This window comes from Ceratotherium simum, chromosome 18, assembly GCF_057802395.1.
Source record: "Ceratotherium simum simum isolate JZ-2026a chromosome 18, ASM5780239v1, whole genome shotgun sequence".
Classification (NCBI taxonomy): Eukaryota; Metazoa; Chordata; class Mammalia; order Perissodactyla; family Rhinocerotidae; genus Ceratotherium; species Ceratotherium simum.
In genome coordinates, this window is record NC_141917.1 from 54,748,790 (window position 1) to 54,765,950 (window position 17,161).

At 38.9% G+C, this 17,161-nt stretch overlaps 1 pseudogene; it reads right to left on the reverse strand.

The window, feature by feature from the left end:
* Positions 1 to 599: 599 nt before the first annotated feature.
* On the reverse strand, positions 600 to 1,572 carry LOC101394621 (olfactory receptor 11L1-like; annotated as a pseudogene).
* Between the last annotated feature and the right edge of the window lie 15,589 nt (positions 1,573 to 17,161).

Here is a 17,161-nt window from a genome sequence, read left to right on the forward strand (position 1 = left end):
TTGCCTCTCCCTCCACCTGTCCTTCCTCCTCCACCTGTCCCCCCCTCTCCCTCCTTCCCTTCCTTCCTGTCCTAGAATTTCATTAGACAAAAACATTAAAATCTTTGGCACTTCAAAAATCCTTCTTTGTTCTTTCTTGTCACTAGGAGATAAATTAGGTTAATACACAATTCATATATCTTTTCTTTTTTCATTCATTCATTCCACAGATATTTAACAAGCACCAATAGCACCAGGAAATGAGCCTACAAGGCCAGTCTCCTAACAGTACTTAAAAGATATATAACTTTCTGTACATAGGCTTTATGAACACAAGATAAATCCTACTGTAGAATCTGAAAGGAATGTGTATGTAATAATCATGCACTGGAGTTATACAATCAGATTCAGAAGAGGAAAGAAAGTGTCTAAGGACAAAATTGCCCCCAAAATGGTTTGATAGAGGCAATTTATCTTCTGACCAGTTGTTGGCAAGAGGCTGTGAAGAAGCTATTTCATTATAGCTCATGGAATTCAATGTAATGCCAGTGATGGCACTCAAGTTTGAAGACTCTGAACCTGCCACTCACTTATCCCTGAACTTAATCCACTGTATACTCTTATCTAACAAAGAAACTTTCCTTCACTCCTACTCCATAGATGCCACACTTCCTTCTCATGACTTTTCTAACAGCCTCTTTGAAATCTTTGTTTCTCAAGCTGTAGATAACAGGCTTCAGCAGTGGGGTGACCACAGTGGAGAAAACAGAAATGATTCTGTTGATTTCAGGTGACAGGTGGGCACTGGGGTGAACATACATGGAGATCATGGTCACATAGTAGATAGTGATAATAACCAAATGGGAGCCACATGTGGAAAATGTCTTTATCTGGCCAGAGGCTGAAGAAATTCTCAATATGGAGGACATGATAAAAACATAAGATACAAGTCTAAGAAAAAAGCAAATTCAGAGCATGGCAATTGGCAAGATAAAGATGACTATCTCTGTGATACAAATGCTGGAACATGAGAGCTGCATCAAGGGAGGGAGATCATAGAAGAAATGATTGATCTATTTGGGCCCACACAAATCCAACTTGGAAATCATCAGGGAGGACAGAAATCCTGTGCCAACCCCTGTCAACTAGGAGATTGCCACTAACATGGTGCAGATCTCAGGACTCATCAGGAAAGAGTAGTGGAGTGGGCTGCAGATGGCCAGATATCAGCCATAGGGCATCATGGCCAGAAAAAAGCACTCAGTAGCCCCCCAAAACACAAAAACGTAGAACTGTACCATACAGGTGGGAAAGGAGATGGATTGGCCCTGGGAGAGCAGGTTGGCTAGGATATGGAGCACATCGTTGGATATATACCAGATCTCCAGAAAGGAGAAGTGTTTGAGGAATGTGTACTTAGGTGAGTACAGTCGCTGGTCCTGGCTTATCACTGTGATAATGACAACATTCTATGTGACCGTGAGAAAGTAGATGAATAAGAAAATGGTAAAGAGCAGGGTCTGCCACTCAAGAAGTCTCTGGAATCCTTAGCAGCTGAAACTCAGTGACAGTGGACACATTTTGGGTCTCCATCGCCTGTGGAGGGGGGAAACACTTTGGAAAAACCACTATAAACAAGGCATAAAAATATTTAAAATAATTGGTATTTGGAACTTCAGAGACTAATTTTTAAAAATAGTTCAGATTTTTATGTGCAGCATTTTAGAGAAACAAATGCATAATTTCATCTTGCTTTTATAAGAAAACATTTTGATATCACAAGCTGAGTGTGGATATTATATTTTGGAAAGAACCTCAGCAAATTCCATTCATAGGGTTCTCTGAAATCTAGATGTCTCAGATCCAAAGACATAGGCAAAAAAGGACTCTGACTGAAACAAAACTCAGAAAGTAACAATAACAACAAAGTTTTTAAAAAATCAGGCACATATGGGAAGCAAATGCCTTTCTTTTCTCAAATGTGGGCTTTGTCTGAAAAAGAGGTCAGACACAAATGTATCTCTTAGGACATCTTGGGAAAGTTTATCCCTTCTCTCCTCAGACAATATTTATGGATACCCTGCTCTGTGTGTGTGTGTGTGTGTGTGTGTGTGTGTGTGTGTGTGAAGCTCTATGCTGAGCTAACCTTTACCTCCATCAATGTCTTTTCTTGCCCAGATTGATATCACGCTCAGCCACAGTAATCACTCCTTCCTGTACACATTCAACATGTCACTTTTCCTTTGCTTTCATTTAATTCAGTGTCAAACCCAGTTCTGATTAAAGCCAACATCCACCTGCCATACATGAGCTTCTATGCAATAAAGGAGGTAAGAGACAACACATAATGTTGCCACTTTAAAATTCACAACCACTGTACTCCAGTGTGTCCTTAGTGCTGTGGAGTAACCATTCTATATTTCCTTCATCTATTCACTTTTCCATTCTCCTCGGTGACTATTTCATGTATGTTCTTCTCTTTCCAAACTTCCAACACTTCCTTGTTTATCTATACCCTCAGCAAAAAAACCTATAGTACTGAAAAAAATACTGAAATCCTCCAATGGGAATATCCAGACACTCAGGCCACTAAATTCCCCACCTACCACCTTTTGTTCCTGTGCATCTGCTTCCCACATCTTCCTCTGAACAAATAGTGTATGTGTGGGTTAAGGTAAATCCCTCCATGTGTGCTCTGGATGCTGCACTCTCCCACTTAGTGGAAGGTATTGTGGGTATTAAACCCTCTTGCTCCCCTGAATCAACAATGGCCCCCTCTCTGCTGGATCATTTTCTCAGCATGTCAACAGGCTGGTTTTCTCTCCCTTTTAAAAAGACAGAACAAAGAAGAAAAGGTCTTGATGCTACTCTGTTCTCCAAACACTGTCTGCATTTATCTCCTAACTTTTACTTCTTTCCTTCTTGAGGGTGTTGTCTCTCCCAGCTGCCTCTATTCCCACCTGAATCCACTGCAATCAGGGTTTTTCCCTCACCACTATGCCAAAATCATTCTACTGCACCATCACCCTCCAATCACCCATCCTCATTCCTAATCATCTTGATCTGTCGTCAGCATTGCACTGTTGACCCTTCTTCCTGGATCTACTCTTGTCACTTAACATGCATACATGACTACATGCTCTCTGAGTTCAACTATAGCTCTGTATTTTCACATTTTATCGATTTCTTTTTCTAGTATCTCCACATCCTCCAAGCTGCTAATGTGTGACCTCAGGGCTGAATACCTCTCAATTTACTTTCATTTTCCTCATGATTTTATACAATCTCTTGACTTTAAATGCCATCGTTTGGCCCTCAACACCCAAATGTGTGTATCAAGCTTGAATATAAGCCTCATGTAAACAACTGCCCTATTTGAAATGCACACTCACATGTGCAATCAGCATCTGAAACTTAACACGAACTAACCTGCATCATTGCCTCACCCACCAGGCTCCCCTTAATGAGTCTCCCCCATCTCATTAATGGTCACTCCATCCACCCACTTGCTCAGGCCATAAAACTTGAATTTGACTCCTGTGTCTCTCAGACCTGATATCTGATTTCTCACCAAAATCCAGCCAGCTTCACCTGAAAATATATCCAGAAGCTGAACACCATTTACCACCAGCTTTGCATCCTCTTTGGAAAAAGTGCTGCTGCTTCTCATCTGGATTGTTCAATAGTTTCCTTGCAGCCCCTCTGCATCCACCTGCCCTTCTTCAGTAAATACTCAATAAAGTAGCCAGAGCGAACCTGTTAAAATAGAAGACAGAGCATGTCCCTCCCATGCTCAATCCCCACATTGACACCAGCTTACTGGGTGTACTGAGAACACAAATATTCCACGAACCCTTCCTGCTAAGTGAATAAAACAATGTGGCCAATCAGGAACCAACTGTTTAATAAGTAGCTGTTTTTGTTTTAGTTCACTATTTTTCCCACGTTCTGTTTTCTCCTCTCATACTTGGGAAAAGTCACTGGGAATATTATCTTCATTTGACCACAAAAAATTATATGGAGTGAAAATGATATCTTAACAAAATCCATGAATTTTTTATCAGGAACAAAATACTGGATGCATCTTATATATATATTGAACTATATGGTATGTGCTTTCTTAAAGCTTAAGAAAAGAAAAAATAAAACCAAAACCTTTACAGTTTACCAGGCCCTCCTTGTTGTCTCCTGTCATTGCCTCGCTAATCGTTCGTTATTTCCTCCTTGTCCATTCTGCTCCCAGCACTCCAACTTCCTTAGTATTCTTCAAACTACCCAGGGCTTGCCTCCTTTTCTACTCAACACATTCGGTTTCCTGGAATATTGTCCTTGAATATTTCTACATAGCTCATTTTTCTCATGTCCTTCCAGTCAGCTCAGCTATCACCTTCTCCATGATATCTTTTCTGACCACTCTACCGCCATTACAGGAGCTTATGACACTGATTCAAGATACAAGTGTTGTGCATACCTTGGTTTAAATACAGAATATTCCAACAGTTCTGACTTGAAGTTATTAAGTGAATGACTACAGGATGCTAAAATATTATTATTTAATGATAGTAGACTGATTTTTTAAGCTCAAGGTAATTAAGGTAATTCTAGCACTTGGAAATAATTAGTGTTGAAGTAATCAGTATTTCAATAGGAGGGACTTTGTTTTGTTGATTGATTGAGTTGTTCAGAAAGAGGTAGATAAGATGGAGGATTTTTGGAGACACAGTAATGCTCATAAATTGTCTTAGTAAGATAACAATACTATTTTGAAAAATGATCTTTTTTCTCTCATTTTTTGTAAGTATATTACCATGAGACTCAATAGAATATGAACAGTGAATAGAAAAAAAATTTTAAACATGGAAAAAAATGAGGGCCTGATTTGTGAGACCACAGTGAGAGCAAAACAGTGCTGTATTACAAAAGAGTACGTTTATAGGGCATTTGGCCCAATTTCCTCATCATGTGAAGTCCCACCCACAATGTACATTCAAGTATACAAGGAAACTGAACTCATTAATCACTACTCTTTGCTTAAATACTTTCAGTAATGAGGGATTTGCTCCCTATTGAAATACTGATTAAACACTGATTATTTCCAAGTGCTAGAATTACCTTAATTACATTGATCTTAAAGGAAAAAAATCTGCCTCACAAAGTGCTGAGTCCACTTCAGTACTAGAACAACCAGTCTAACCTCACATCTAATTGTGTAGCTTTCTTTGAAATTATATGAAAATAAACATAATCAAGAATGTTATTGTTCTTATATGCAATCTTTCCTAGGGTCAACTACATAGCCTTTTGACTTCTCAAGAATTCTTTCTTGGTTACTTTTAAGTTATTACAGTTTTATATGCCAGACAATTTAGGCAAGATCATTCACTTTGTTTTCATATAGATAGAGCATCAGCAAAATCTAAAATTGCCTTGATAATGAAGAATAATTTAATGAAGTCTTTGTAATTTTAGAATTCAACATTCACAACCACAACGAATACAACAAAATTTATGTCATTTGACACTAAAACCCATACCATCTTGACTTCTTTATGAAAACTTTTGGGACTGTCAGTATGACCCTCCCCTAGCTGTCCATCTCCTCAGCATGGAGATCCCTAAATTGTCCCTGCTCTGGGATCTGCCTTGCCCTCCTCTAACCCAAACGTGGGCTGTGCTTTCTTCATGAGGAGGAATTTGCCATCTTCTGCTGGGGTTTGACACTGTGTAAAGCAGACTTCTCTTTTCAATAACTGAGTTTCTTGGGCATCTGGCCCTTCCAAAAATCCTGTTCCCCAGGCATTCTGTAACTTGCCAAACAAGTTAGTAAACAATGGAACCAACCTTCTGAGATTCAACCCTGCCCACTGAGGCTTAGATGTCAATAATACACTCAGGATGTATGTAATTATTGTATTCTTTTAGAAGCGTATTTTTTGTCATTTAACTTAGGACCAGTCCCAATAATGTTGAACTAAAATTTGAATCAAACAAAAGAGTGTTTCTCTAAAAACTAGCAAGCAGGCAATTAGTGAGTCAACTATCCTGAGGACTGAATGTATGACAGCTGCTTTTTGTAGAATGGCATTTTGCCATCATACCTTAATTACAGGTGTAGCTAAATGAAAAAAAAATAATTCATGACTGCAGATTAATTAATTCATACAATGAAAGCAATCTGTGCCCAAGCTCCTTCTAAGTGTGACTGTCAATTTAACAAAGAAACTGCAATATCTGAATTGGTGTGAGAGGTTATCTTAGCTCAAGCTTTAGAAAGTGACTTGGAAAAGAAAAGGTTCTCCACCTATCCATAATATAGCAGGATTTAAAAAAAATCCAAGTGTATGGAACCAAGTGTATGGAAGGTCATTATAATCTGATTTATTGATGTTGGATTTAATTATTATACTTTTTTCAAAATAATAGGATTTATGCGAATATTTTTCAGAAAACTTGGAGATGGAAAGAAATAGACAAAAATATCACTAAATTTGTTTTGGAGTGAAACACATAAATGGATGTTTATTTTTAATTCAACAACGTAATTCTTTTTTTTTTTTTTTTGGTGAGGAAGATTAACTCTGAGCTAACATGTGTTGCCAATCCTCCTCTTTTTGCTGACGAAGATTGGCCCTGAGCTAACATCTGTGTCCATCTTCCTCTATTTTATGTAGGATGCCTGCCACAGCATGGCTTGATAAGCAGTGAGTAGGTCCCCACCTGGGGTCTGAACCTGCGAACCCTGGGATGCCAATGCGGAGTGCATGAATTTAACCAGCACACCACCGGGCCAGCCCCAACAATGTAATTGTGAATTAATATGCAATAAATTATAGTCAAAAATAAGTTTGTAATGTTTTAAGTGAGAAGCCACTGTGAAATAATATACACAGCAAATAGCCATAATTAAGCATTCCTTGGGATATATTGCATTTTGTACTATCAGAAGACATGGTGCTTATAGAAAATAAAAGGCTATTAGAGGGGCCAGCCTGATGGCCTAGTGGTTAAGTTTAGCATGCTCAGCTTCAGTGGCCCAGGTTCAGTTCCCAGGTATGGACCTACACCCCTCATCAGTGGCTATGTGGCGGTGACCCACATACAAAATAGAGGAAGACTGGCAACAGATGTTAGCTCAGGGTGAATATTCCTCAGCAAAATAAATAAATAAATAATAAATAAATAAATAAATAAATATTAGAAAGAATACCCAAGTTACTTGGGGGTGGGACACATAGTACTGTCTCCCAGAGTTAGACACCTGATATCTTGCTTTACAAACTTTTTTTTTGTGTGTCCCACATATGGGGTAGTGCAATTGGATTACTACCATGTGGCCTGTAACTTGGCTTTTTTTGCCACTAATTTTATATAGCCTGAATCTTGGCTTTTTTGCAGTTACTTTTACAGCTAATTCCATCATAGATCTTTTCTTTTCCTATTAAATTTTGAAAAAGAAAAATTAAACACTATTTATGGACTGCATAATATTCCAAAGTTTGGAGTGGCCTCTTCATATTTGATCAGAAATCTAGATCTTGTAATTCCTGTATGTTTGCAGAAAGAAAACAAGAGGCATGAGTGCATCATGGTGGAGTGAGCTTCCCCCATTGAACTCTCCCCCTCCAAGACACAACAAAAAGGACATTCATATTCTAACAGAAGTTATTCACACAACACAAGAGATGTCTGAGGCACCCACACAGCTGTACACCCGAGCACTGAGGTGCTGGAATCCCCAGAGGAAGTGGAAGGAGTTAAGAGGAGCTCCCTTCCTTCCCCAAGCTCTGCAACCCTGAGACTGAGACCACATGGCTCTTGGGGTGGGGAGGGGTAGCCCTCTGCAGGAAAATTGGCGCTCTCCAAGATCCCTCACAGCCCATGGGGAATTCCCCTACGGAGGGAGTGGAACTGTTGCAAGGGTACTTTTGACAAGCTACCCCTTCAGGAGAGCAGAGAGCAACAGGGAAGTGAGAAACCTCTGGGATCAGGGAGGTGAAAGTAAGCAACACTCCCACCTGGCTACCTAATGCTTCAGCACAGTGGCCCTGCAGCATTAGCTCAGCAGTGCTTCAGCTCGGCCCTGGCAATAGTGCCAGCAGTGGCAGCGTGCCTGCACTCCAGCCCCAGAGGTGGCAGCCCCTAGGTGCCCAGGCAACAGCAGTGGTGGCGTGCCCACACCCAAGTCCCAGCAGCGGCAACCCTCAGGGCCCCAGCCCCACCAGAGGTGATGGCCCCTCGGAGCACCCACATCTGTAACAGTGGTGCGCCCTCACCCTGGTGCTAGTGGTTTGTGCCTGATAGTGGCCAAGCTCCAGCTGCCCTGGCTCGACTGTGCCATGGCACCTGCTGCTTCAGCTTGACTGTGCACCAGCCACAGCTGCCCCCGGCTTGACAGCACCATTGTCCCAGCTGCCCTGGCTCAACTGTGCACTGGCCCCAGCTGCATCGACTTGACTGCATCCTGGCCACAGCTGCATTGGCTTGACCACCCCACAGCCACAGCTCCTTTGGCTCAACTGCACCCTGGCCCCAGCTGCATTAGTTTGATCATGCCCTGCCCCCAGCTCCTTCAGCTCAACAACCCCCCTGCTCCAACCCCTCTGGCTTGGCTGTGCTCAGGCTCCAGCTGATTTGGTGCCAGCTACTTTGGCCCAGCAGTGCTCCAGTTCCAGCTTCTTTGGCCCAGCCACACTTCAGCTACAGCTGCTTCAACCCAACCACACTCCAACTCCAGCTGCATCCACTCAGCTGCACTCCAGCCCTAGCTGTTCCTGTGTTCCAGATCCAGCTGCTTCCACTCAGCTGTACTTCAGCTCCGTCTTCCTTGGCCCACCTGCACCAGAGCCCCAGCTGCTTCTGTCTAGACACACTCCAGTCCCAGCTGTTCCCGTGCTCCAGCCCAGCAGCCTCCACTTGGTTGCGCTTCAGCTCAGCTATGCCTTAGCTCAGCCACAGGCCAACCAGAGCACCTTTGGATTGAGGTGGTCACAGAATACACAGTTCTTGACCCCCACCCAGTGGCGTCAAGAGGAAACTTTGACCAGATATTTTCGCTATGAGGAAAAATAAGCCAACACCGACAGGCAATATGCAAAAATATATTAAATCTCTAGACCAAAAGGAAAATGACAAGCACCCAGAAATCAACCCTGAAAGCACAGAAATGTATAACCTTAATGACAGAGAATCCAAAATAGCTATCATAAAAAAGCTAAATGAAATACAAGAAAACACAGATAGATAATTCAATGAAATCAGGAATTTCTTCACAAAAGAGATCGAAACTATAAAGGAAAACCAATTAGAAATCTTAGAGATGAAAAACACAATAGAGGAGATAAAAAGAAATCTGGAAGCCTTAAGTATCAGAGATGACAATATGGAGAAAAGAATTAGCAATATTGAAGACAGCAATGCAGAAATGCTCCAGATGGAGGAGGAAAGAGAACTAAGACTAAAAAGAAATGAAGAAACTCTCTGAGAAATATCTGACTCAATTAGGAAATCCAACATAAGGATTATAAGTATTCCAGAGGAACAAGAGAGGGAAAAAGGAGCAGAGAACTTGCTCAAAGAAATAATAGCTGAGAACTTCCCAAACCTGGGGAAGGAGCTGGAAATACCAATGAATGAAATCAATAGATCTCCTGAATATATCAACATGAAAAACCCACTCCAAGGCATGGAGTAGTAAAGCTGGCAAAAGTCAAGGATAAAGAAACAATATTAAGGGCAGCTAGACAAAAAAAAATAACATACAAAGGAATTTCTATCAGGCTTTCAGCTGATTTCTCAACAGAAATTTTACAGGCTAGGAGAAAGTGGAATTATATATTCAAAATTCTGAAAGACAAAATCTTTCAGCCAAGAATACTCTATCCAGAAAAAATATCCTTCAGATGTGATGGAGAAATAATAACTAACCCTGATAAACAAAAGCTAAGGGAGTTCATTGCTACAAGACCCCCACTACAAGAAGTGCTTAAGAAGGCCCTCACGTCTGAGGAAAAAAAGAGAAAGGGGACACAAAGTTTTGAACAAGGAAGAAAATAGGTAGACAAAACCAGAAAAATTGCAGCTCTCTATCAGAATAGATTAGCAAACACTCAATTACAAAACCAAAGATCAAGGGAAGGAAAACACCAAAAATAAATATAACCTCATCAATTTAAACACAAACTCACAATACAAGATGGAATAAATTGTGACAACAATAGCTTAGGAGGGGAAGAGGAAAGAGATCAAATCGACTTACTCTAAGGGAATAAGAGGCCATCAAAAAATAGACTATCACATCCACGAGATTTTTTATGCAAACCTCATGGTAACCGCTAACCTAATAACCAGAACTGAGTCACACATGATGAATAAAGAGAAAACTAAGAGAACTTCCATACCGAACTACCAAACTGAATGTGTAGTTCAAAACACAAGGGGCAAGAAACAAAAGAAATGCAAAAGAACCAGAAAATGAGTGATAAAATAGCAACAATAAGCCCTCATATATCAATAATTACCCTAAATGTAAATGGACTGAACTCTCCAATCAAAAGACACAGAGTGGAGGGATGGATTAAAAAACAAGACCCAACAATATGCTGCCTCTAGGAAACACGTCTCAGCTCTAAAGACAAACATGGGCTCAGGTGAAAGGATGGAAGACAGTACTCCAAGATAATGGAAAACAAAAGAAAGCAGGTGTCGCCATGCTTATATCAGACAAAGTTGACTTCAAGATAAAACAGGTAATGAGAGACAAAGAGAGGCAATATATAATGATAAACGGGATACTCCACCAAGAATACGTATCCCTTATAAATATATATGCACCCAACACAGGAGCACTAAAGTACATAAAGCAACTATTAACAAACATAAAAGGAGATATTAACAACAACACAATAATAGTAGGGGATCTTAACACCTCACTTACATCAATGCATAGATCATCCAGACAGAAAGTCAATAAGGAAATAATGGACTTAAACAAAAAAACTTGATGAGATGGACTTAATAGATATATATAGAGCACTCCATCCAAACACAGCATATTACACATTCTTCTCAAGTGTGCATGGAACAGTCTCAAGAATACATCATATGCTGGGAAACAAAGCATGCCTCTGTAAATTTAGGAAGATTGAAATCATAACAAGCATCTTTTCTGACCATAATGCCTTGAAGCTAGAAATCAACTACAAGAAAAAAACTGGGAAAGTGACAAAGAAGTGGAGACTAAACAACATGCTACTGAACAACCAATGGATCATTGATTAAATTAAAGGAGAAATCAAAACATATCTGGAGATAAATGAAAACGAAAATACACCATACCAACTCACATGGGATGCAGCAAAAGCGGTCCTGAGAGGGAAACTTACAGTAATACAGGCCCACCTTAACAAACCAGAAAAAACCCAAATAAGCAACCTCAAACTGTGCCTAACAGAATTAGAAAAAGAAGAACAAACAAAGCCTCAAGTCAGCAGAAGGAGGAAAATAATAAAAATCAGAGCAGAAATAAATGAAATCGAAACAACAAAAACAGTAGAAAGGATCAATGTAACAAAGAGCTGGTTCTTTGAGAAGATAAATAAAATTGACAAACCCTTAGCCAGACTCACCAAGAAAAAAAGAGAGAAGGCTCAAATAAATCAAATTAGAAATGAAAGAGGAGAAATTACAATGGATGCCACAGAAATACAAAAGACTATAAGAGAATACTACGAAAAACTATATGCCAACAAATTGGACAATCTAGGAGAAATGGATAAATTCTTAGTCTCATACAACCTCCCAAACCTGAATCAAGAAGAAATAGAGAACATGAGTAGACCAATCACCGGTAAAGGGATTGAAACAGTAATCAAAAACCTCCCAAAAAATAAAAGCCCAGGACCAGATGGCTTCTCTGGAGAATTATACCAAACATTCAAAGAAGATTTAATACCTATCTTTCTCAAACTATCCCCCCAAAAATAGAGCAAGATGGAACACTTCCCAACACATACTACGAGGCCAACATCACCCTGATACCAAAGCCAGACAAAGACAATACTAAGAAGGAAAACTACAGACCAATATCTCTGATGAACATAGATGCAAAAATCCTCAACAAAATATTGGCAAACTGAATACAGCATTACATTAAAAAGATCATACACCACGATCAAGTGGGATTTATACCAGGGACACAGGGATGGTTCAACATCCACAAATCAATCAGTGTGATACACCACAATAAGAGAACGAGGAATAAAAACCATATGATCATCTCAATAGATGCAGAGAAGGCATTTGACAAGATACAACACCCATTTATGATAAAAACTCTAAAAAAAAATGGATATAGAAGGAAAGTACCTCAACATAATAAAGGCCATATATGACAAACCCACAGCCAACATCATACTCAATGGGGAAAAACTGAAAGCCATCCCTCTGAAAACAGGAACAGGACAAGTGTGCCCACTCTCGCCACTCTTATTCAAAATAGTACTGGAGGTTCTGCCCAGAGCAATTAGGCAAGAAAGAGGAATAAAAGGAATACAAATAGGCAATGAAGAAGTGAAACTCTCGCTGTTCACAGATGACATGATCTTATATACAGAAAACCCTAAAGAATCCGTTGGAAAACTATTAGAAATAATCAACAACTACAGCAAAGTTGCAGAGTACAAAATCAACTTACAGAAATCAGTTGCATTTCTATATGCCAACAATGAACTGACAGAAAGAGAACTCAAGAAGACAATCTCATTCACATTTGCAACAAAAAGAATAAAATATCTAGGAATAAATTTAACCAAGGAAGTGAAAGACCTATACAATGAAAACTATAAGATGTTATTGAGTGAAATCAATGATGACATAAAGAAATGGAAAAATATTCTATGCACATGGACTGGAAGAATATACATGTTAAAATGTCCATACTACCTAAAGCAATCTACAGATTCAATGCAATCCCAGTCATAATCTCAAGGACATTCTTCACAGAAATAGAACAAAGAATACTAAAATTCATATGGGCAACAAAGGACCCCAAATAGCTAAAGCAATCCTGAGAAAAAAGAACAAATCTGGAGGCATCACAATCCCTGATTTCAAATCATACTACAAAGCGATAGTTATCCAAATAGCATGATACTGGTACAAAAACAGACACACAGATCAATAGAACAGAATTGAAAGCACAGAAATAAAACCTTACATCTACATGGAGCTAATCTTCGACAAAGGAGCAAAGAACATACAATGGAGAAAGGCAAGTCTTTTCAACAAATGGTGCTGGGAAAACTGGACAGCCTCTTGCAAATGAATGAAAGTAGATCATCTTCTTTTGCCATACACAAAAATTAACTCAAAATGGATCAAAGACCTGAAGGTGAGACCTGAAACTATAAAACTTCTGGAAGAAAATATAGGCAGTACACTATTTGTCATCAGTCATAAAGGGATCTTCTCTAATTCCATGTCTACTCTGACAAGGGAAACAAAAGAAAGAATAAACAAATGGGACTTCATCAGATTAAAGTGTTTCTACAAGGCAAATGAAACCAGGATCAAAATGAATAGGCAACTCACCAGTTGGGAAAAATTACTTGCAAACCATATATCCAACAAGGGATTACTCTCCATAATATATAAAGAACTCACACAACTGAATGACCAAAAAACAAACAACCTGATCAAAAAATGGGCAGGGGAAATGAACAGACACTTCTCCAAAGAAGGTATACAAATGGCCAATAGGCATGTGAAAAGATGTTCAACATCACTAATAATCAGGGAAATGCAAATCAAAACAACACTAAGATATCACCTTACACCCATTAGAATGGCTATAATCACCCAGGCAAAAAGCAACAAATGCTGGAGAGGCTGTGGAGAAACAGAACCCTAATTTACTGCTGGTGGGAATGCAAACTGGCACAGCCTCTAAGGAAAACAGTATGGAGATTCCTCAAAAGATTAAAAATAGAAATACATTATGATCCAGCTATCCCACTACTGGGTATCTACCGGACAAACCTGAAATCAACAATCCAAAGAGCCTTATGCACCCCTGTGTTCATTGCAGCATTATTCTCTATAGCCAAGATGTGGAAGCAACCAAGTGTTCCCCACAGATAAGTGGATAAAGAAGATGTGGTATATATGTACAATAGAATACTACTCAGCCATAAAAAAGGACAAAATTGTCCCATTTGCAACAACATGGATGGGCCTGGAGGGTATGTTAAGTGAAATAAGCCAGAAAGAGAAAGACAAACACCACATAATTTCACTCATAAGTGGAAGATAAACCAACACACAGACAGAGAGAACTGTTTGGTGGTTACCAGGGGCAAGGGAGGTGGGGGGTGGGCACAGGGGGTGAAGGGATGCGTTTATGTGGTGACTGACAAACAATAATGTACAACAAAAATTTCACAATAAAGAAAGAAAGAAAAGAAAACAAGAGGCATGATAAGGCATGTAAAGCAGATTATGCATCCACATTCTCTGACAGCTTCAGAAATAAAATAACAGAACTTCTGTACACATCAGCCACAGCTGGACACATAGAGATGGGATGGTGCCCAGGCCACCAAGACCATAACTGCCTACACATGAGGTAGAGCCAGCCAGAGAACACAGGGAGCATGAGCAATACACATAGCCACAACCAAAAAGTGTCAGGCTTCACAAGTCAGCCAGGCCACCCAGCAAGAGCAAGCTATGGCCACTAGGGGGCGCTAGGAAGCTTCCCTCTAATACTCAATCTTGTGACGACAGGGGTGGGTGTCTCTTCTCTGTGGTAGGAAGATATTGTAGGAAAGGTGGATAAATATCGCCTCTAAGAGTGAGGTGGCTAATGATGATTAAAAACATATATCATGAAATATGTAAATTACAAGCCATGGTATACATTTGTAAGTTTCAAATGGTATTAATAATATAAATTCTTAGAAACCTACAAACATATACCATAACTTGGGTATTTTTTCCAATAGACTTTTATTTCCCGCAAGCACCGGGGCTTCTGATAGTACAATATACAATATATCCATCCTAAGGAATGTTCAATTATGGCATTTGCTGTGTATTTTGTTTCACAGTACAGCAAGAATCCTGTTACTGATTTCTTATTTTTACTGTAGTTTATTGCATATTAATTAAGAATTATGTTGCTGCATCAAAAATAAGCATCCACTTATGTGTATCACACGAAAACAAATTTACAGATATTTTTAAATATTCGAATTTTCATCCAGAAATAATATTTTAAAATTTCTCTTTTATATTTTCCAGTAGAGTTGGTTTTTAAGTTTTTTTCAGAGGCATATGATTAATTCATTTATCAGTGCACAGAGAAATTCTAAATTCCATTATTATTTATCATTATGATATTATGCGTTATTTGAAAAATCTAGATATTTAATAGCAATTTTAAGACTAACAAAATATTGCTAAAAGTCATTTCAATTTAAGAGAAGTGATAGTATTTCATTGTAATAACAACCTAACTTAATTGTGAATCAAAGTAATGATGATTTTATTATAATAATACAGCTCACAATTCTTGAACATTTATTTAGTTGGAATCACATGCTTTGTGTTTTACATGCATTACTTTATTTCACCTTCATAATAGCTCTACATGTTGGGCATTAATCTAGAAATATGAAAGCTGAGGCCTAGAAAGTAAGTGATTCTCTCAAGGTCACCCAGCTCAAGGTCACTGTGACACTGTGAGTTACACCCAGAATGTCTGGATATAGAGGTCATATTTGTATGCACAGTTCTTTCCTCCTTCTCTCGGCACAGAGAGTGGTAGAGCCCTGCCTTCAAATATAGTTGTTTACAAAATAATGAAGGGGAAGGAAATGTATTTAAATTGATAGAAGTCTCACACAGTAAGCATGGGAACAGACTGCTTTATCTGCAGCCTTCCTGCAGCACACTGCCTTTGCTTTTGAGGGCTGCACTTGAGAAGCTCCTAGATAATGTGGCACATGCTCAGTGAAGAATGCTGTGAGGTTTTGGAATCATGCCAAGAGAAAAGTAATGAAAACGAAGTGGAGGTATATCATCTGATTTGGAGAAGACAAACATGGATGATTTTACAGCAGGAATTATATAGTTTTACAAGAGGAATTAAAATTGCTCTATTTCACCATAAAAGTAGAAATGCCATTAATAGATAGAGTTTTTAGGAAACGATATTTTGGTTCAATGAAAAGAAGAACAATCTAAAACTCATGTTTGATGTTGTTCAAACACAGGGAAAATTATCACTTGGTTAGGTATTAAATAGGAAATAATTATTTCATAGGATAGACATCCAAGTGTTTTCAAAAATTTAATTCCATGATTTCACAGACAGATGTTACTTTGAATTAACTTAGAGGCATAGTTTTTTGACAAAATCTAAATTCAACTTTGTCAGTATAGATATTACCTCTGTAGAGGGACAGAGAAAAGGGGATTTTTCAGGATGCATTAATTATAGACCTTCATTTTCAAAGAAGCGTCACCCTCGATCTCAAAACCCATTCTAATGCCTTGTCATTGCTTACCACTGGTGGAGACATGTATGATGCATAGAGACAGAATTCTAATTCCAGCAACTAAATGATTTCTAGTTATTTTCAAATATTTTATCCTTATTTTAATTTTCTTATAAAGAATGAGGATTATCTAAACCTTATATCCCATTGCTTGCTGCATTTTCTACGTATTTATACAATGTGGTGGAGCCATTTTGAATATAAGGCATGAGTAATTGATGATATTGCATTTTTTAGAATTCCTTAATGCCCAAGGGCAAACTTGGGCAAGATGGTTATCATTTAAAACTGCTGTTTACAATCAAGTAACTGAATAAAGCTGGTGAAGTAACTGAAACAACCAGCCACAGAAAATAAATAACCAATCTAGGAATCAATAATTGTTCTTTTCAAGGTAGCTGCATGTTGAAATTAGCATATAACTTGTTATTATCTTCGTAAACATCCTGGTACATAATTAGGAAGAAAATCTTCACTTTTGAACATCTCCATGTAGAACACACAGTGGAGATAAGGAAACTTCAGAACAATTAGCCCCTGCACACAATTGCACAGAACATGACCCCAGAGACGTGCACCCTTTCTGTCAGGTGCATTATGTGATTGGGGAGTGAGAGTTTGGACAA